Consider the following 23,682-nt stretch of genomic DNA (forward strand, 5'->3'; position numbering starts at 1 on the left):
CATGTGGTGAGTACACACTCCTAATGTCCTTCATTAGTCTGACACACACACACACACACACACACACACACACACACACACACACACACACACACACACACACATACACACACACAGACAGACAGATGTGGAATGGAAGAAACATCACAGTGTTCATGGGAAGTCTGGAGGTCACAAACTGCTGCTTACTTGTATATTCTGTTGTAGGGAAAACATTACCATGACCACACCACAACATCAACACTGCTGTTGTAGTATAAATATACCTCTCTAAGCATCCCATTACGGGCCAAGACAGACTAAGCATCCTATTTTGTTTCTTAGATCTTTTTTGGTTGTTATATTAGGGTTAATAGCTACCTCCTCCTCACACCACATGGGGAAGCTTTCCTCCAGCGTAGACTTAATGAGACTATGTGAAAACATAATGAAACAGCTCGCTTTGTTTTTCTTCACCCCAGCCCCGTCATAACACGGTGCCATGGTGAAAATGAGGAGAGGAGTATCTCACTCACACCCTGCTTCTTCTGACTGGGCTTTCTGCCCGTCCAGGACTGTCTGCGGCTGCACCCCAAATGGCACCCTATTCCCTATATAGTGCACTACTTTTGACCAGACCCCTGTATGGGAAACTCATCCCTATGGGCCCTATTCAAAAGTAGTGCACTACATAGGGAATAGACGGCATCTATGACCTGTCAGCTCAGCTCACTGCTCCCTCTATTTGGCCATGGCCAAATCAACCAGATGGTGGAAGGTTAGCCTTAGGTCACTGTCAGGGTTCAATTCCTGGGTTCCAAGGTTGAGGAGAGAGAGACAAATGTCTCTGACAGTGCCCTGGTTCCCTGGAGAACCTGGGCATCCAATGACAACCGACCCCAGTCCGAGCAGGTCAAGGTGTAACTGGGGCTGTAAAACAGAGGAGGGGCCAGTTGGTGGGAGTGGTCTGGTTTGTTTTTCTTCTGTGCGTTCCTCTGATAGGACAGGTTGTGGAGGGCAGTGTCATGCAGGGATGGCTGAGGACTGATATCTGGTTGTTGATCATGATCAGTTTGAAAGTAAAATAATGTAGCCACACACTGTAACTTTGATGCAAGACGTCTATTGATTATCATTTTGGCAGCAACTGAAGCTGCCCTCGTCAGGGTTGTCTACCTCTGCATGGGTACCTCATCTCATGGGGTTAGTGATGACAAAGTGTCTGTCTGTCTATCCAGAGCCATTTGAGAGATGCAATGGCTCGATCTCCCAAAAGCAATTTTTCACTTGATTACAAGCCAGGCAACATCCCTTTCCCCTGAGTCTGTTTCCCAAATGGACCCCGCTTTTACTAGTAGCTATGTAAATGTAACAAACACATTTGTTTCTCTACAAGGAATAGTCTCCCAATAAAGGGGGTTTGAATCAACGATATATGATTAGAATAGACAATGTGTTCCCTTGTTTGGGTATTGTTTGTTATTTCTGGAAATAGATACGGATGAATGAAAAGTTTTAATGGTACCTACCGCGTGCCAACATGGTCATAGAACTAACGGAGTGACTGCGTGACCGGATTCTCTGGACGCCTCTTCCCGATAGCTAAACAAATGTACTGCGCATGTGCTAGTTCAGCTGCCCAGAGGTGGAACAGGCTACTCTGGTGAATCTCAATGATGTAAAACTAAAATGGTGAATGAAAACTAATGATGGTGAATTATGAGGGTGTTTGAAGTGAAACTGGATTGGATGGGCTTTACCGTGCTCCAAGTGAACATTCTTTTTAGTACAGAATTAGGAAAGTCACTGACGGCCACATCGCATTTATGAATATGACACTTTAGATTGTGCTGTTGAACCTTAACTAGGTTTCGTTTGAAGTTGGGAAAGAAGATAGTACATAGGTCAAAGGCTTTGAGGAGAAGTGCTGAAAACAGAACATGGTTGAGCTTGGCATGTGTCATGGACAGTAAAACTGACATGCTAACATGAAATATGAAGTGACCCGTCCAATTATCTCTTGGTCCTTTGGGAACACACTTGTTCGACAGGAATACCACAATGTGATAAATACGGGAGAGTGTGTGTCTCCTCTCTGGCAGTCCAAAACCAAAACAAGAGGTATTTGCTGGACAAGTCATTACTGCGTGTAACTGATACCTGAGGAAAGATCAGAATCATTACTTAAACCCCAGGAATTCCAACGCTCCAATGGGCTTGATTGAATCTGGCATGCAGAGACCAACTTTGTCCTGTTAGAGTATAGATTTATACAAATATTTATTGACGTTAACCTGAAATGTGTGAAAGCAGAAGTGTTCAAGGTGCTTGCAATGTGCGGCCACACAATTCAACTGTAAAATATGAATGGGACATTGTAAATAACTTTTCCAAGCAAGGAACCCCATCAATTATAGCCATTCAATAGTCATGCAATTTGACCATCACACTAGGCAGAGGGTCTCTAGAGTTCACAATGAACTAGAGCGACATTGATCCAACATAAACTGTGGTAAGGCCTCTTACATAAAAGGTTTCGAATCCATCATTTTCAGTGTTTTTGATTGACATGGCCTAAATGAATAATGATTAAATGTGAAAACTATAATCACCAGAAGAAAAAGTCTGATTTGTCACCTCAAGAGATAGATGACGACTTCACAGAGCATCCATTCACCTTCTTTAGGTTAATTTAATTGATTGAATATAGGCCTACTTTAACAAGGAACTGTTTGTAGTGAGTTCAAGGTAGACTGTAGTCCATAGTTTGTGTCATAACAGCAGTGTTTATAGCTAGTGATTAAAAGTGTGTGGCGCAAATCGATTTCAGCTTTCAGGCTGCTTGTAGCTAGTTACATTAGGCTATGCTTGGCCAAGGAACATTTAGGAAAAACTGAATGTACATTCTTCCTGTGGTGGGGTGGTGTTGATGCTCTTACTGTAGAATGGTTCTTTCTTTAGTTGGTGTAATAACCCTAAGAACATTACTTTCCTCAGGGGGTTTCTGTGGTTGGATGTTTAGATGGCTTCATCTCTCTCTCTCTCTCTCTCTCTCTCTCTCTCTCTCTCTCTCTCTCTCTCTCTCTCTCTCTCTCTCTCTCTCTCTCTCTCTCTCTCTCTCTCTCTCTCTCTCTCTATTTAATTTAAGGGGCTTTATTGGCATGGGAAACATATGTTTACTATGCCAAAGCAAGTGAAATAGATAATAAACAAAAGTGAAATAAACAATAAAAGGTTAACAGTAAACATTACACTGCAAAAGTACCAAAACAATAAAGACATTTCAAATGTCATATTATGTCTATATAGAGTGTTGTAACGATGTGCAAATAGTTAAAGTACAAAAGGGAAAATAAATAAACATAAATATAGGTTGTATTCAATGGTGTTTGTTCATCACTGGTTGCCCTTTTCTTGTGGCAACAGGTCACAAATCTTGCTGCTGTGATTGCACACTGTGGTGTTTCACCCAATAGATATGGGAGTTTATAAAAATTGTGGGTCTGTGTAATCTGAGGGGAATATGTGTCTTTAATATAGTCCTGTGTAGCTCAGTTGGTAGAGCATGGCATTTGCAATGCCAGGGTTGTGGGTTTGATTCCCGTGGGGGGCCAGTATGAAAATGTATGCACTCACTAACTGTAAGTCGCTCTGGATAAGAGCATCTGCTAAATGACAAAAATGTAAATGTAATATGGTCATACATCTGGCAGGAGGTCAGTTTCCAACTCATTTTGTGGGCAGTGTGCACATAGCCTGTCTTCTCTTGAGAGCCAGGTCTGCCTTCTGCAGCCTTTCTCAACAGCAATATGCTCACTGAGTCTGTACATAGTCAAAGCTTTCCTTAATTTTGGGTCTGTCACAATGGTCAGGTATTCTGCCACTGTGTACTCTCTGTTTAGGGCCAAATAGCATTCTAGTTTGCTTAGTTTTTTTGTAAATTCTTTCCAATGTGTCAAGTAATTATCTTTTTGTTTTCTCATGATTTGGTTGGGTCTAATTGTGTTGCTGTCCTGGGGCTCTGTGGGGTCTGTTTGTGTTTGTGAACAGAGCCCCAGGACCAGATTGCTCAGGGGGCTCTTCTCCAGGTTCATTTCTCTGTAGGTGATGGCTTTGTTATGGAAGGTTTGGGAATCGCTTCCCTTTAAGTGGTTGTAGAATTTAACGGCTCTTTTCTGGATTTTGATAATTAGCGGGTATCGGCCTAATTCTGCTCTGCGTGCATTATTTTGTGTTTTCCGTTGTACACGGTGGATATTTTTGCAGAATTCTGCATGCAGAGTCTCAATTTGGTGTTTGTCCCATTTTGACAGGTCTGACAGAATCTGTGCAGAAGATCTAAGTGCTGCTGTAGACCCTCCTTGGTTGGGGACAGAAGCACCAGATCATCAGCAAACAGTAGATATTTGACTTCAGATTCTAGTAGGGTGAGGCCGGGTGCTGCCGGGTGCTCTCTCTCTCTGTCTCTCTCGCTCTCTCTCTCTCTCTCTCTCTCTCTCTCTCTCTCTCTCTCTCTCTCTCTCTCTCTCTCTCTCTCTGTCTCTCTGTCTCTCTCTCTCTTCTCTCTCTCTTACTCTTACTCTCTACTCTCTCTCTCGGCCCCCTGGACATGCAGGCTTTATTTTCATTCCAGGAGCAGTGTTCCTGTGAAGCACAAGGGTCTCTCGCAGGGGCTATGTTTTTCTTGTCGGTGGCTACTGTTTTCTTTCGAGGGCTTATGTTCTTGCTGATAGAGCTGCGCTGACGTGGAGCGGCACGGCGCTAAATGAAGGGTTTCCCTCCCAACATCTGCAGAACCTAGGCTTCAAAAAGCCATACAGACGAACCCATGCATGGTTCTCATTATTACACACTTTAAATATCAATTGATGATGACGTGTCTTCTGGGCTCTGCTCTGGTCAGCTTGGAGCTGATGACTGCGCCACAGATGTTGGTGTTCCCATAGAATTTGAATACGTAATTTAATAGGATATCTATGGGTGTTCCATTGAGTGGATGCTGGCCTATTGACTCTGATTTAGTGGTATGTTAAACATGTTATATGGGTTTAGTCATCTAATGTGGCCTTTGCCTTCTCCGTGGCTATCGTCCAGCAGGCACTCTGTGTGTTTTACGTCCCACAGATGTGTGTATGTATTTCAAAAAGAGGTCCAATGCAGCCGTTTTTATCTCCATATCAAATCATTTCTGGGTAACAATGAAGTATGTTCAGCTCTTAGACTAAAGGGGCATTATTATAATTTTCACAAATTCACAGTATTATTCCAACCTCATAGTGTGGAAATATACACTCACCGGACAGTTTATTAAGTACACCACCCCGTTCACGAAAATGGATCGCTCCTACAGACAGTGAGTCACATGGCCGTCGCTTGCTATATAAAGCAGGCAGACAGGCATCGAGGCATTCAGTTACTGTTCGATTGAACGTTAGAATGGGCAAAACGATTGACCTAAGCGACTTTGAGCGTGGTATGATCGTCGGTGCCGGGTGCGCCTGTTCCAGTATCTCAGAAACGGCCGCCCTCCTGGGCTTTTCACGTACAACAGTGTCTAGGGTTTACCGAGAACGATACAACAAACCAAAAACATCCAGTCACCGGCAGTCCTGTGGGCGACAACAGCTCATTGATGAGAGAGGTCGAAGGAGAATGGCAAGAATAGTGCAAGCTAACAGGCAGGCCACAAACAGACAATTAACGACGCATCGTGGAATGCACAACTCGTCAATCCTTTTCACGGATGGGTTATTGCAGCAGACGACCACACCGGGTTCCACTCCTATCAGCTAAAAACAAGAAGAAGCGGCTCCAGTGGGCATGCGATCACCAACACTGGACAATTGAGGAGGGGAAAAACATTGCCTGTAACATGACAGCGAGTTCAGTTTACTTGACTGGCCCACGCAGTCCCCAGACCTCAACTCAATAGAGCATCTTTCGGATGAGATGGAACGGGCTGTTCGGAGCATGAATGTACCGTCGTCCAATCTGCAGCAACTGCGTGATGCCATCGCGTCAGCATGGACCAACATCCCTGTGGAACGTTTCCGACACCTTGTACAATGCCCCAAAGAATTCAGGCTGTTCTGGAGGCAAAGGAGGGTCCGACCTGGTACTAGATGGATGTACCTAATCAACTGGCCAATGAGTGTATATAAAACACAGGAAAATCACGTTTTTGACTGCACTGGGCCTTTAAGGTAATTGGGGCATTTGTAATATTATTACATACATCTTGGTAAACCCTGGGGGCTACAGATATGTTTTTCAAAGTTTTGCTCATTTTTGCTGAATTTCTTGGGTATGACGACATGGAAGAGGTGGACAGATGAATGTGTTGGTCACGTGTTGGTATGTTACCCAGACGGACGCTTGGAGAAGTGGGATGGGAAAACCTGGCAGAACTAAGTGAGTAATACAGTTGAGAACCACAAATCTACAGAGGCCAGTCCCGCTTCAACACTGTGGTGCGTGATTTTAAGGAGTCAGGCGCAGGAGGGTAAATCACAGTATACAGAGTTTATTCCGTAATCCAGCGTAACCAGTCCAGTGCGCAAAACAGGCGCACTGGAACAAACATGCACACGGGGAAAATATTGAGCTCAACCGAGCTACTAATCCTCACAATGAACAATCACCCACAAGGACAAGGGGGCAGAGGGAACACTTAAACACATACTAATGAGGGGAATATGAACCAGATGTGTGTAATTGACAAGACAAGACAAATGGAATGATGAGATATGGAGCGGCAGTGGCTAGAAGGCCGGTGACGACGAACGCTGCCTGCCCGAACAAGGAGGGGAGGCAGCTTCGGAGGAAGTCGTGACAAACACTTTGCCTCTACATCACTGTCACTATGATAATAGCCTGGCTGAAAAAACCAGAGAACCAGGGCTTTGATGAACATGTGAAGGGTCAGTCATCACATTCACTAAGAACAGTTTACAGGTAACTCTGTGTAGGGTTAGAACATTCCGGGAACCTTCAATTAATTCCCTTTCGTTTTTCCAGAAATCCTGGTAAGAGTATTCCAGATTTCCTGCCTATCCCTACCGGGATTTCGGGAAAACCAGTGAATTTATTGAAAGATCCTGGAATTTTGCAACCCTAACTCTTGTGTACTTTTTGGAGACCAAGCCTTTGCTTGTGTTAATGCTGAATGGTCAGTCATTAGAGTCGTCATGTACAATTTACAGTAAACAGGTAACTTTGTGTACTTTTGTGGGGAGGGGTCATGTTGAAATATTGGATCTTGTTTGACCATATGTGACAAATATATGCTTTTGTTGTGTCCCACTCCAGGCTTTAATCATGTACATACAGTCAAATAGTTTAAGGTCCATAGAACATGGAGCACCTGGATTAGCTTTACGCCAGTTTACAAGGTGAAACTTTGTGCCTGAACTGATAATGATAGTTATTTTTTTTAAAGTTCACTGCTGTTTGAAGGTGGGTGTTAAAATGGAATGGGCACATCTGAACATTGCTTTTGACTCATCACACACGGCTGATGTTACTGTTTATTATCTATCCTGTTGCCTAGTCACTTTACCCCTTCCTATATGTACATATCTACCTCAATTACCTCGTACCCCTGCACATCGACTCGGTACTGGTACCCTGTGTATATAGCCAAGTTATCATTACTCATTGTGTATTTATTATTATTTATCAAATATTTCTGCATTGTTGGGAAGGTCCCGTAAGTAAGCATTTCACTGTTAGTCTACACCTTGTTTATGAAGCATGTGAAAAATAACATTTGATTTGGTTAGATGCCTTAATATGTGGCTGCAGAGCAGAGCACTAGCAGTGCTGTGTCAGACTCAGGAGTCCAGTGATGGCTCAAGGAAAGGTGGGAAAGGAGGCTGAACGTGGTAAATGAATGAGAGCTCCACACACAGAATATTGCTGCTCCCCAATGCTTTATTTCTGCATACAAATGTACAATGTTTTGACTTCACAGAAGTCTTCATCAGGTGAATCTGTGACAAAGTGGTAGAAAGTGGATCCTTCCTCTCTCTCTGCTCCAAGGTGTCCCGACAGCGTCAAGAACAAAACATACACACGTCACTGCACTTTAAGCAGTTTAGCTTCCAGCCCTGATGATGGAATATGCTTTGATGGCTTCACTAAAACACTTTCGCTAGTTATTCAATGGTAAATCTTTATCCTCTTTGTTATGGACGTTATGGTCAGTCTAGACTAGAACGCATCAGAGAGTCACGGGTTGTGTCCCAAAAAGCACCCTATTCCCTATATAGTACACTACTTTTGACCAGAGTCATATAGGCCCTGCTCAAAAATAGTGCACTATATAGGGAATAGGGTGCCATTTGAGACAAGCAGCACATACATCAGGATACATCAACTCACCATGGGCTCTCTCTGCTACCGCACGGCAAGTGGTACCGGAGTGCCAAGTCTAGGTCCAAAAGACTTCTCAACAGCTTCTACCCCCAAGCCATAAGACTCCTGAACAGCTAATCATGGCTACCCGGACTATTTGCACTGCCCCCCCCACCCCATCCTTTTTACGCTGCTGCTACTCTGTTAATTATTTATGCATAGTCACTTTAACTCTACCCACACGTACATATTACTTCAACTACCTCAACTATCCGGTGCCCCCGCACATTGACTCTGCACCGGTACCCCCCTGTATATATAGCCTCCCTACTGTTATTTTATTTTACTTCTGCTCTTTTTTTCCCAACACTTTTTTTGTTGTTGTTTTATTTTTAATTTATTATGTTAAAAATAAATGCACTGTAAGCATTTCACTGTAATGTCTGCACCTGTTGTATTCGGCGCATGTGACCAATACAATTTGATTTGATTTGATTTGATCAAAGTACATCCTTTACCTACAGATTTTCTGCTTCACTTTTCTGCTCCTGAGACAATTTCTGTTTGTCCTTTTTTCACCATTGCTTCAGATGATAATGTTTCTCACTTTAATTGAGAAAAGCCACTTCTTATGGTCTTGTTAGGTCTATCAGTCTAATGAACAAAGCAGTACAGGACTACAATGATGATAGATAGCCAAAGATGGGATTGAAAGGTGCAGTGGCATGGCACATTGCTCTAAACAAACATACAGTGAGTGACAGTGAGGGTGAGCTCACATCAAGTTAATACTAGTGATTTCCGCAATCCCTGCGGCAGACCAGAGGTCAGAGGGTCAAGACCGTGCGAGCAGTGAGCATACAAAGACTGGCCTGTTCCAGAGGATCCTCAGTATCCACTCTGGTTACAGCCAATGAATGATCTGTTTATAGGCTCTGCTCTGACAGCTGAGGGACCCTCCAGCTCCTGTTGGAGACCATGATGGGCCTGTTCCAAATGGCACCCTGTTCCCTATATAATGCATTACTTTTGACCACAGCCCTATGGGTCCTGGTCAAAAGTAGTGCACTACTGTATGTAGGGAATAGGGTGCCATTTGGGACGCAACCCATTATGTCTCAACTCTGCATGCAGTGCTCTGCACACATATAAATGCCCAAGCTGGGAACGGGGGGATTTTTGTGAGGTCAGTAAAGTCATGCTCCTCCTGCCCATAACCATATAACTGTGACCATAACTGTCACTGACCCCTGGTAACCTATCAGCACCCTGAAACAATGGATCTGTTGAGCTCTGAGGGACAAGGGTCAAGGGTCAATGTGAACAAAATAAGTCCTGAAAAGTAGCTGGGGTTTAATTGGGTGAATTATTACATGTGCCCACAGCTCATTGGGGAAGCATGAACAGTTCAGGTCATAACTAAAATGTTGTTGTAGATGTAAAATTGCAGTTATTTTGTCAGTGAGTGTCGTCTTGGTCTTGACTTTTGCTAGTGCAACTTAAGAAGAGACTATTGCTCTTTGAGGAGGCCAGTGGCCAAGACAAGAGAGAGGGAAGTAAGAAATATTATGTTGATTGTTTTGTGGACATTAATTACTGGCCCTGTACTTACAAGATTGAACAACTCAGTGGCTTTGTGGTTAGAGTGTCCACCCTGAGATTGGAAGTTTGTGAGTTCAATCCCTGGCTGAGTCATACCAAAGACTGTAAAAATGTGACCTGATGCATCTCTGCTTGGCACTCAGCATTAAGGAGATAGGTTGGGGGTAAGGCCCTGTGATAGACTAGTGTCCAGTCCAGGGGGTGTACTTGTACATCAAGCTGCCTCACGCTACTTGTACATCAAGCTGGCTCGCACAAGCCAAGGCTACTTACTTACTCTCCCATACTGTTTTTAGGAGGCGAGTCCATGATTGTGTCCCAAATGGCACCGTATTCCCTACAGAGTGCACTATTTGGCCCTGTTCAGAATTAGTGCGCTAAATGGGTAATAGGTTGTCATTTGGGACCTACTCAGTACAACTCACCATGGCCTCTCTCTGTTGTACTCCTTCTGAACTCTATTGGTGTGCAGTGAAGTGACCCCTAGCAACAGCAGCCTTCTGTCTAGGGTAGAAATGAGACGACATGGAGCAGATAAACACACACCGGCATGATTGATTTATCCTGCTGACACATTCAACATTTCTGGCATTACTTTGAGAGAGAGAGAGAGAGAGAGAGAGAGAGAGAGAGAGAGAGAGAGAGAGAGAGAGAGAGAGAGAGAGAGAGAGAGAGAGAGAGAGAGAGAGAGAGAGAGAGAGAGAGAGAGAGAGAGAGAGAGAGAGAGAGAGAGAGAGAGAGAGAGAGAGAGAGAGAGAGAGAGAGAGAGAGAGAGAGAGAGAGAGAGAGAGAGAGAGAGAGAGAGAGAGAGAGAGAGAGTTATTGATTATGGCGTCAGATGGAATAAACACTGGGTAGTATGTTGAAAACACTTGCAAGAAGATACCAACGGATCTTATTCAATCTAGTCTCAGTTTAAAATATACCGAAAATCTAACTAATATGACTGTATGACATGATGCATCCAAGTGTTACATAGTATGACAGAGGTTTCTATAAACGCTTTGCTGAGTTTGTTCTCAGTATTTATGTGCCAATGGTAGACCTGCTTCATTATTCTTTTGAACATTTTTTTTTCAACGAAACAGCTAATGCTTGAAAAGTTTCATATGATGAATAATTTAATAGAATCTGTGAATGTTTATTCATGTAATTCTAGAGTTGATTAGTGCTAATGAAGTCTCTTGCAGGCTAGTCTGTGTCAACATAAAAGTGCCACATTAATAACAACCCTTGGCTATACTAATTGGTCAATGTTGATGATGTTGCATCAACTATTAGAGTCAAACGGTGGAGTAATAGTATTAAAGTTCCCATTTGAATGTATGGCCCTTCAAGTAATTTATACTCTATGAATTAGGAACTGTCAAAAACTGGGGCCACTTTCAAAGCCTATGTTATGAATCTGAACCCTAGGCCGATGTGTTCTTTGCATCTACAGTGCTCTTAGACTGTTTAATTGCTACCATTTATCAAACTTAACTGCAAACTTCTATGGCTGACTGGCCAGTGGCTGGCTGGGGGAGAACCCTCGATGTGTCCCAAATGAATCCTATTCCCTTTATTAGTGCACTTCTTTTGACCAGGTTCTATAGGGCTCTGGTCCAAAGTAGGGCACTATTTAGGGATAAGGGTGCCATTTGGAAAGCAACTCCTGTCATTCAGCACTGTTCAGGTCCACTGTACATTAACCCCCTAAGGCCGATGTCCATGCCCCCATAAAAATCAGTCAGTTTAAGCTACAGATCTCTATTTTTCTGCATTGGATGTGTCTCAATCCACCGCATCTGCCTACATCGCACTTCCGCATCTGCGGTGAAAGGTGACAGAGCTAGAGTGGTGTTTGTCAGACCATGAGACATCCCGAAAATCCCCTCTATGGAAAGATGAGACTCACAAACATGATGATGTTCTCTGTTTTGCTTTACAACCTCCACAAGTGTCATGAGACTTGTCTGAAGTCGGTACAGCCGATCTGCCAACTTCTGTCTGTAGCTTCCGAACCATTTGGGCTACACACCTCTATGCAAAGGGGAGACTCTCACGAACATGTACGTGTTGGTTGTTTTGCTCTAGGATACCCACAGGCCTCACAAATTTCATCTGAAGGTCCCCCTGTACCAGTTGGCAAAAAATTGGGAAGTATATATGGAGAGTGTTTAACATGCCCTAGTCTTTTGATACAGTGGGGATACCAGGTTGCGGATCAGCTCCCCCTCTCAGGTAATGTACCTGTCTGTATCATTCCCCTCGGACAACATTATCTGAAACTGCTAATGACCAGATAAGTGTTTTAACGGGACTAATCTGGAAGAGCAATTAAGAGTGATGTCATGTGTTTTCCCTGCTCCCAGAGGTCAACCCTGTCGTGATGTGGTGGTCTGAATGTCTTGTCTGGGTCTCTGGTGGAACCTGATCTGCCTCCCTGCATTCCCTTTCATGTGCATTTGTATTTTGGGCTCTTGTAAGATGGAGATATGTCTGTTAGGTCTAGGATAGCATGGGGGTTTTGTGTTCCAATCCTCTGGGATTACGGAGAACTCTTGAAAACGAATAAAACTGACAGTGAATTGAAATATTGGGTTAATTCCCAAAGTGCATGTTCTGTTGAAACTTTAAATCCAATATGGCACAATCAGGTGTTTGTAAGATTTGTTTCTAGTGTTATGGTGAGGTTGTCATAACATGCAGACCTTGTCAAAATTAATCCTAAAAAGGCACAATGTTCAATCAACATTCCACAAATCAGCTGTATGTATGATAACCAGGTGGCGAATCGCATCTCTGCATGTCTGGCAGACATATCAGTGTGGATGACGGATCACCACCTCAAGCTGAACCTCGGCAAGACAGAGCTGCTCTTCCTCCCGGGGAAGGACTGCCCATTCCATGATCTCGCCATCACGGTTGACAACTCCGTTGTGTCCTCCTCCCAGAGTGCAAAGAGCCTTGGCGTGACCCTGGACAACACCCTGTCGTTCTCCGCTAACATCAAGGCGGTGACCTGATCCTGTAGGTTCATCAAATCACATTTTTTATTGGTCACATGCGCCGAATACAACAGGTGCAGACATTACAGTGAAATGCTTACTTACAGCCCTTAACCAACAGTGCATTTATTTTTAACAAAAAAGTAAAAATAAAACAACAACAAAAAAAGTGTTGAGAAAAAAAGAGCAGAAGTAAAATAAAATAACAGTAGGGAGGCTATATATACAGTGTCACAGTTTCGGCCGAGGCTGCTCCTCCTCCTTGCTCGGGCAGGCTTCGGCGGTCGTCGTCCCCGGAGTACTAGCTGCCACCGTTGTATGTTATCGATGTTCGTTTGGTTTTGTCTTTATTGTACACCTGTTTCCATTTGGGTTCATTATGTCCCCTATAAGTTTCTCGTTTTGTTAGTCGTGTGTTGTGTGTTATTGTTCGCCTGTCAACAGGTGCGGCTCGTCTTTTGTATTTTGTATTTCCTGTCGTCGCACTGTACTGTTTTCGTGCGCCTTGGATTACTTGTGTATTGCGCATTGTTGCGCATAGTCCGCCTCCTATTTTGTTGAGGCCAGAGTTTTGATTTATTGTCGTGTTCAGTAAAGTCGGTTGGACTTAGCTTCTGTGTCCTGCGTGTGACTCCTCCACCACATCCACATCAGCCACTGTGACATACAGGGGGGTACCGGTGCAGAGCCAATGTGCGGGGGCACCGGCTAGTTGAGATAGTTGAAGTAATATGTACATGTGGGTAGAGTTAAAGTTCATGCTCTACAACATTCGGAGAGTACGACCCTGCCTTACACAGGAAGCGGCACAGGTCCTAATCCAGGCACTTGTCATCTCCCGTCTGGATTACTACAACTCACTGTTGGCTGGGCTCCCTACCTGTGCCATTAAACCCCTACAACTCATCCAGAATGCCGCAGCCCGTCTGGTGTTCAACCTTCCCAAGTTCTCTCACGCCACCCCGCTCCTCCGCACACTCCACTGGCTTCCAGTTGAAGCTCGCATCTGCTACAAGACCATGGTGCTTGCCTACGGAGCTGTGAGGGGAACGGCACCTCCGTACCTTCAGGCTCTGATCAGTCCCTACACCCAAACGAGTGCATTGCGTTCATCCACCTCTGGCCTGCTGGCCCCCCTACCTCTGCGGAAGCACAGTTCCCGCTCAGCCCAGTCAAAACTGTTCGCTGCTCTGGCACCCCAATGGTGGAACAAGCTCCCTCACGATGCCAGGACAGCGGAGTCACTCACCACCTTCCGGAGACACTTGAAACCCCACCTCTTTAAGGAATACCTGGGATAGGATAAAGTAATCCTTCTACCCCCCCTTACCCCCCCCCCCCCCCCCCCACCCCCCCAAAAAACAAAAAAAAAACATTGTAAAGTGGTTATCCCACTGGCTATAAGGTGAATGCACCAATTTGTAAGTCGCTCTGGATAAGAGCGTCTGCTAAATGACATTAATGTAAATGTAAATGTAAGATTCCACTGACAAACAGATCTGCTAAGCCAAGTGATTGAATGGCTCTGTCTACAACTATACCTAGCAATCCAGCGCTCTTTCTCTTTTGTAATATGTATTTTAAAGTTTTAAGACACTGTAACCAGTCTACTGTAATGTGTTTTTCGTTATGCGTCAGACCCCAGTAAGACTAGCTGTCGCCATTGGCGTCGGCTAATGGGGATCCTAATAAATCTAATAGATTTTGCCATGAGTAAAATTTACTTTTTCTGGTGAGAAAAATTGCTCAATCGATTGGATCCCTATTTAGACATAATGCTATTGGTTCTCCAATTTCCCATATCTGTCATGCACACCTGAGCCCAATTAGTCGGAAAGGTCTTGGGAAAATGTTGTTCATCTTTCCCAGAACGATTGATACTTAAACAGAATCAATACTAGATGTGTGCCGTGCTTCTCTAGCCTTTAAATTGTTAGCACATCCCCTGAGCTCCCGAGCAGCAGTGGAGGCCAATATTAAGATATTAAGATGCAAATTGCACAAATCCAACAGGAAAGCAACAGTTGTGTCTCAAATGGCACCCTATTCTCTATATAGCAGTACTTTTGACCAGGGCCCAGGGGACATCATTAGACCAGCTGCTTGCTGTATCACACCTCCTGGTGAGGAGAAAGTTGGAGATCAGTTTTGCTGATCAACCTTCACCTCTCGCTCCTCTCTCTCTCTCCTCACCGCCTCAACCTAATTGAGGCTGAGCACCATCCCTTTTCCATCTGGCCCTGTACTTACTATCCCATAATGTTTTTAGGAGGGGAGTCCATTCACGCGTCCTAAATGGCACCGTACCTATCCTTTATATAGTGCACTACTTTTGACTAGAGCCCTGGGTCAAAAGTAGTGCACTATATGTATACAAAGTATAGGCCCTGGTCAAAAGTAGTGCACTATATAGGGGATATGGTAGCATTTGAGGCAGCTTGTATATTGGAAGGGGTGTAGCTCCAGGCAGGTTCTTTTACAAGATCTCATATCTGGAGCAAGGAACTTTATTGTAGACTTCTGGCGTCTTTATTGTAGTCATCTGGCGTCTTTATTGTAGTCTTCTAGCATCTTAATTGTACTCTTCTGGTGTCTTTATTGTAGTCTTCTGGCGTCTTTATTGTAGTCTTCTGGCGTCTTCCCTGAGCAGCAGCACCTCCACATTGCATCATACAAGCTGTTCACTGACTCCCTGGCTAAAACTTCATAAAGCATTTGACCTTTTCTTGTATGGGGGAAATAATTTTTACTGACTAAGTCACTCTGGATAAGCTAAATACCCAAAATGTAAATGTATTTTTCATTCCAATTTGGAGTTGGGTATGCAGAAGGACGTACTGTCCTAGACGTATGTAGTGATTACAAAACCAGGCGTATGTTGGGTTGTCAAACAGTTACTTCAACTCTGTTTTGATAAGATCAGCATATAATGAACAGGAGAATGATTTTGCATGCTCAATGCAGTTATGTTCTGTATGGTGACTCAAATGTTTGTAAAAGCTAAATGTTCATGTCTAGCAGTGTTTCCCAACCCTGGTCCTCCAGTTCCCCCAACAGTACACATTTCTATTGTAACCCTGGACAAGCACACCTGATTCAACTTGTCAACTAATCATCAAGCCCTTAATGAGCTGAATGAGGTGTGCTTGTCCAGGGCTACAACAAAAATGTGTGCTGTTGGGGGTACTGGAGGACCAGGGTTGGGAAACACTAATGTATATGGTGTTAGTGATATGATACAGAGTAATGCAGGAGGCTTAGGGTATATTATGGTCAGATCTTCATTACTACAGTATACTGTTCCAAGATGGACCTCTGGCCTACCGTCCAACACAAATTACACAAGGTAGTAAAATCCCATGCATGCTGCACTCTACTCCAGTCCCATCCAGGTTTATAAATAGATTCCATCTGCGTCTCAAATGGCACCCTTTTCCCTATATACTGTAGTGCACAACTTTTCACTAGAGCAAATAGGGCCCATAGGGCTCTGGTCAAAGGTAGTGCACTAAATAGTGAATAGTGAATAACCTGTGCCATATAGGACGCAGATGCCGCTATGTTTTAGCAGGCCCTTTTTGTTCTCAATCAGCTGTGATGATATCACTGGGCTGGGGAACCCTGTCCTGGCTAGCAGGGTGTAAGCCTGTGGAACAAAGCCGTGTTGGAGGGGGGGAGCCCAGCTGTCTGGAACAGCGAGTCCCATTGTATCAATGCCACTATACCGAGACCTCATTTAACTCCCATAGGCTGAGTCCCAAATGGCACCCTATTCTCTTCCTAGCCCCATAGGGCTCTGGTCAAAAGTAGTGCACTGTATAGGGAATAGCGTGCCATTTGGGATGCTACCATAGCCTTGCATGACCAGGATTACTGCGCTCTGTTCTGCTATAGCCTCTCGCTGCAATGCTTCCGGCCACAATCTCATTATGCCTGGTCAGACACGCATTCATCCTTTCATCTTGCTGGAGTGGGGGGGCGGGAGGGGGGGGACGGGGGACGGGGGACGGGGGACGGGGGCGGGAGGGGGGGGGACACGGGGGACGGGGACGGGGACGGGACACCAATAGCATGGGATTAGAGGCACATTCAGTAGCAGTTTACACTGGGTCCTTGGGATTATACTGTATGAGAAGGAAAATCCCCTCATAGATCATCTTGATATTACGAGCTCAAAGGGCTCGTAAATGGATGTCCCACTGATATCCCTACACGCACGCACACACACACACACACACACACACACACACACACACACACACACACACACACACACACACACACACACACACACACACACATGCATACACACATCAGAACCATAGGTTCCACTTTGTAACTATACTGGCTGTTCTCCCAGCCTGTGGGTGGTGCCTGGCCCGTGGCCCGCTGGAGGTCTGGTCCAGAGATTAGAACCAACACAGAGGCTAGAGCTGTGTAAATCATCTCCCCTGCCTCGTCTCTCAACCCTCCCTCACTTCAGATACAGTACTAGGTACAGTGCAGCATGTTGGCTATGTCTGGACCATAGCAAGCTGGGGTATTCATCTATGGAGAGAGAAACTCAAATATAGTTTTTGAGTGGTATTGTCCTTTAAGACCATATATGTTGTCAGCTTGTCACTGCATTATTCTATAGTAGTTTCTCTCTAATGGAAGTGTAATAGAAGTCGTTTAATCTTCAGAGCACTATTGAATAGCAGGGGCTTGTCAATTTGTATTTGTATTTATTATGGATCCCCATTAGCTGCTGCCAAGGCAGCAGCTACTCTTCCTGGGGTCTAGCAAAATTAAGACAGTTATACATTTTAAAAACATAACAATACATTCATAACAGATTTCACAACATATTAAGTGTGTGCCCTCAGGCCAGTACTCTACTACCACATATCTATAACACAGAACCATGTGAACATATGTGTGTATTGCATATGTTATTGTGTGTATGCATGTGTCTATGTTTGTGTTGCTTCACAGTCCCCACTGTTCCATAAGGTGTATTTTTATCAGTTTTTTCTATCTAGTTTTACTGCTGGCATGAGTTACTTGATGTGGAATAGAGTTCCATGTAGTCATGGCTCTATGTAGTACTGTGCGCCTCACAGAGTCTGTTCTGGACTTGGGGACTGTGAAGAGACCTCTGGTGACATGTCTTGTGGGGTATGCATGGGTGTCAGAGTTGTGTGCCAGTAGTTCAAACAGACAGCTCGGTGCATTCAACATGTCAATACCTCTCACAAATACAAGTAGTGATGAAGTCAATCTCTCCTCCACTTTGAGCCAGGAGAGATTGACATGCATATTATTAATGTTAGCTCTCTGTGCACATCCAAGGGCCAGCCATGCTGCCTTGTTCTGAGCCAATTGCAATTTTCCTAAGTCCCTCTTTGTGACACCTGACCACACGACTGAACAATAGTCCAGGTGCGACAAAACTATGGCCTGTAGGACCTGCCTTGTTGATAGTGCTGTTCAGAATGCAGAGCAGCGCTTTATTATAGACAGACATCTCCCCATCATAGCTACTGTTGTATCAATATGTTTTTACCATGACAGTTTACAATCCAGGGTTACTCCAAGCTGTTTAGTCTCCTCAACTTGCTCAATTTCCACATTATTCATTACAAGATTTAGTTGAGGTTTAGGATTTAGTGAATGATATGTCCCAAATACAATGCGTTTAGTTTTTGAAATATTTAGGACTAACTTATTCCTTGCAACCCATTCTGAAATTAACTGCAGCTCTTTGTTAAGTGTTGCTGTCATTTCAGTCACTGTGGTAACTGATGTGTATAGTGTTGAGTCATCTGCATACATAGACACATTGGCTTTACTCAAAGCCAGTGGCATGTCATTAGTAAAGATTGAAGAAAGTAAGGGGCCTAGACAGCTGCCCTGGGGAATTCCTGATTGTACCTGGATTTGGTTGGAGATGCTTCAATTAAAGAACACCCTCTGTGTTCTGTTAGACAGGTAACTCTTTATCCACAATATAGCAGGGGGTGTAATGTAAGGGTTGGTGTGAGGTGTGACCCAGGTGCGGTGCAGGTTAGACAGTAGGCAGTAGGCAGAGCTGGTGAAACAAGGATCTTTACTGATGGTCCCGAAGCCAGGATACAAAATAACGTACTTTACATAAAAAAGAAAGGCAGAGCAAATAAGTCTCCAAAAAACAGGCAGACAGCCAAAAATACGAAATACTAACTATGACTGAAATAATAAATAAACTGGGAGAACACTTCTCACGTACCTGTCCATACGTCCCGCAATCAGAAACTGATTAGTACGGCTTGACATAGTGAAACGAGCAGAGAAAACTGAGCAAGGGAACACAGGGAAGTGAGGGCATACATACACAGGTGAATCAGATAGACACAGGTGACACCAAGAGGAAGATGATTAGTCCCGACTGTGAGTGAGGAGGTGCCTAAGGTTGTCGGAGAATGACACCTAGTGGGTCGCTCCGGAACTGTGACCCCCTCCTATAACAGGGCCCCCCAGCCGACAAACGGTCCCAGCCATTCACCTCGGTGCCTCTGGGTGGAGGCGACGGAATGTTGTTATCAGCCCTGGGTCCAGAATGTCCCTCCTGGGCACCCAGGACCGCTCCTCTGGCCCATAACCCTCCCAGTCCACCAGAAATTGGAGACCCCTCCCCACCCACCGGCAGTCTAGGATCTGGTCCACAGTAAAAGTCGGCTGCCCTCTGACAAGGCGCAGCGGGGGAACAGGACGAGGAAGGGGAGCCAGGGGACAGGTGGCGATGGGCTTGAGGAGGGACACATGGAATGTGGGATGCACCCGCATGGTGGGGGGAAGTTGCAGGTGGTAGGCCACTGGGTTGACTCGCCGGACCACTCTGAATGGCCCGACGAACTGGGGGGACAGCTTCCTGGACTCCACGCGGAGGGGAAGATCCCGCGTGGAGAGCCACACCCTCTGTCCCGGGCAAAAGACGGGGGCCGGCGACGCCAGCGGTTGGCCTGATGTTGAGACCTGACCGAGGCCCGCTTAAGCGCCACCCGTACCTGCCTCCAGGTGTGGCGACAGCGACTGATGTGGGCCTGGACCGACGGGACCGCCACCTCCTCCTCTTGCTCGGGGAATAGTGGGGGTTAGTACCCGTATTGGCACAGGAAGGGGGACAGGCCGGTGGACGAGCAGAGAAGGGTGTTGTGGGAGTTCTCCGCCCATGCCAGTCGCTGACTCCACATAGCTGGGTTGCTGGAGGCGTAGCACCTCAGCACCCCCTCCAGATCCTGGTTGATGCACTCCATCTGCCCATTCGACTGGGGATGGAAACCGGAAGACAAGCTGATGGAGGCGCTGAGGCAGGTGGCGAATTGCTTCCAGAACCTGGAGGCGAACTGAGGGCCCCGATCCGACACAACATCTTGGGGAAGGCCATGGACCCGGAAAACGTGCTGTACCACTAACTTAGCCATCTCCCGGGCTGACAGGAGTTTGGGAAGGGGAATGAAGTGGGCAGGCTTCGAGAACCGGTCCACAACGACCAGGATGACTGTGTATCCATCAGAGGGGGGTAGGGCGGAAATGAAATCCAGCGAGATGTGGGACCAGGGGTGCTTGGGGATAAGCAGGGGTCGGAGCAGCCCTGCCGCGGGCTGACATGAGCTCTTCGTGCATGCGCACTCTGGGCAAGCAGCCACGAAAGCGTGCGTGTCCCCCTCAGCAGATGGCCACCAGAACCTCCTACGCAGGAACTCCAACGTCCTGGCGCCCCCCGGATGGCTGGTGAGGTCGGACGCGTGAGCCCACTGAAGTAGTCGCAAGTGCGCATCCTTGGGTACGTACATCCTCCCCGGTGGACCTCCGCCCGGTTCGGGCTCCCGCCGTTGTGCTGCTCTGACCAGCCTATCAGTTCCCCACGAAACTGGGGCAGCAATCAGGGCGTTGGGGACAATGGGGTCGTCCCTCTCCACCAGGTCCACGAGGTCGAACTGCCGGGGGAGCACGTCAGGCTTAGTGTTCTGCGACCCCGGACGGTATGTGATGGTGAACCGGAACCTGGTGAAGAACAACGCCCACCTGGCCTGGCGCGAGTTGAGCCTCTTGGCCCCCTGAATGTAGGCTAAGTTCTTGTGGTCAGTCCATACAACAAATGGATGGGCGGCCCCCTCTAGCCAATGTCTCCACTCCCCCAGGACGAGCTTGACTGCTAGCAGCTCACGGTTCCCCACGTCGTAATTCCGCACTGCCGGGGACGGCAGACGGGAGAAAAACGCGCAGGGGTGAGTCTCACCGTCCGTGAGGAACCGCTGGGACAGGATTGCTCCCACCGCAACGTCTGAAGCATCCACCGCCACAATGAACGGCAGGGACGGATCAGGATGCCCGAGGACCGGGGCCGATGTAAAGCGCTGCTTCAGTGCATCAAATGCGTTCCCCGGGGTCCAGGCGAAGGAGCGTACGCCAGTCTGGGTGAGGGATGTCAGGGAAGCGGCTATGGAGCTAAAATTGCGAATGAATCACCTATAAAAATTAGCGAACCCTAATAACCGTTGTAGTTGCTTGAGGGATGAGGGCTGGGGCCAATCCAGTACCGCTCTGACCTTGGCTGGGTCCATTCCTAGGTCCCCCTGGGTGACGATGAACCACAGAAAGGAGACTGTCTCAGTGTGGAACACACACTTCTCCTCCTTGACGTAGAGCTGGTGACGGACAAGGCGTTGGAGGACCTGCCGAACGTGCTGCTGGTGTTCACTCGTCCTTCGAAAATATGAGGATATCATCCAAATACACGAAGATGCTGTAGTCGAGGAGGTCCCAGAGCACGTCATTGACCAATGCCTGGAACACCGCAGCCGCATTGGCTAGACCAAACGGCATGACTTTGCACTCGTAATGCCCACTGGGTGTGTTAAACGCCGCCTTCCACTCGTCTCCCTCTCGAATCCTCACCAGGTTGTAGGCATTACGTAAGTCCAGCTTGGTGAAGACCCAGGCTCCCTGCAACGACTTGAATTCCGTCGTCATCAGGGGGAGTGGGTAGCGGTTCTTAACTTTGATGTTGTTGAGCACCCGGTAATCAATGCATGGCCGCTGCCCACATTCCTTTTTCCCCACGAAGAAGAAGCCTGCACCCGAGGGTGAGGTAGAGGGATGGATGTGACCCTCGACGAGTGCCTCATTGATATACTCCCTCATGGCCAGCGTCTCTGGCCGGGAAAAGGAAAACAATCACCCTCGTGTGGGCATGGTGCCCGGCAGGAGATCGATAGCACAGTCGTACGGCCTATGAGGAGGTAGGCCCTTGGCACGCCTCTTACTAAACACCTCCCTCAGATCCCAATACTCCCGGTGAAGGCCTGCCAGGTCTGGGCCGGTGACGGAGTCTGTAGCCGCCCTCCTCCCGGTGGCAACCGCCGCTAGGGCGGTAGGCGGTTCGGAGTGCGGGACTTGGGGAAGAGGTGAGGACCGGTAGGTGGTCTGGGACGGTGGTTTGGACTGATGAGTGGTTGGTGGAGACCAGAACAGGATGGGGGCAGTGCCTCCCTCCAGGATGAGCCGCCCCGTGGACCAGTCTATCCGGGGTTTGTGGGCGACCAGCCAGGGGTGTCCGAGGACGAGGGGACACTCCGGAGAGTCCATAATGAAAATCTGGATATCCTCCCATAGCCCCCACCGCCACCCGGACACGCACGGGACATTGCGCCGGGTGATGAAGCCCGACCCCAACGGCCGGCAGTCCAGGCCCATGACTGTAACCAGTTCGGAGAGGGAAAGTAACGGAACGCTCCACCCTTGGGCCAGCCCCGCGTCCATCAGGTTTCCCGCGGCCCCAGAATCCACCAGTGCATGTGCTCGACGCGCCGCGCGGGCCCACTGAACCCTGACGGGGAGAAAAGTCCGGGAGTCTCTGGATTTGGGATTCCGGCTCGCTAGCACCCCTCTAGCGAGCCCACCCATTTCCCGGCTTCTCCGGGCATGATTCACAGTGGTGACCTATCTGGCCGCAGTACAGGCAACGTCCCTGGCGCAGATGCCTCTGCCTCTCCATCCTGGACAAGTGCGCCGCACCCAGCTGCATAGCCTCCTCCTGAGGCGTCTCCTCCCTGAATTGTCGGAAAGCCTCCGGAGTGATAGGGGGATGCGGAGGCGTGCCTTGCACCATGCCTCTCTCATGCACCCTCTCACGTAGCCAATTGTCTACCTGCACCGAGAGGTCGACGAGGCCGTCCAGTCGCTCAGGCAGCTCCCTGAAGGAGAGTTCATCCTTCATCCCCTCCGATAGCCCCTGAGTGTAAAGGACGACCAGGGCGGCCTCCTCCCATCCTGCCTCCCATCCTGAACTCCACGGAGTAGTCCGCCACCGAACGGTCACCCTGCCGACAGGCCATGAGCCGCTTCCCGGCTTCGTGCCCCGACACCACCCGAGAGGTGTCGAACGCGGGAACACCTCCATGGTAGCCCAGGAAAGGGCCCGACCCATCAACAGAGTGATAATGTAGGCCACCTGGCCCTGCTCCGTAGGGAAGGAGGAGGGTTGTAGGCTGAATATCAGGGAACACTGGTTGAGGAATTCCCTGCTGCCCTCTGGACGTCCGTCGTACCTCTCCGGAGGTGGTAGGCAGGGTTCCCGCGATGTCGCAGGCGAGACAGGAGACGCCGCTGCCACGGCTTCCGCTCCACCGGCTGCCGGCTCTGCACGGCGATTGTCAGCTGGCGGAGATTCTCGGTGATCTGCTGCAAGCTGCGTTCGTGCTGGTTCAGCATGGCTCCCTGCGTTGCCAAT

The sequence above is a fragment of the Coregonus lavaretus genome (genome assembly GCF_964263955.1).
Source record: "Coregonus lavaretus genome assembly, chromosome: 17".
NCBI lineage: Eukaryota > Metazoa > Chordata > Actinopteri > Salmoniformes > Salmonidae > Coregonus > Coregonus lavaretus.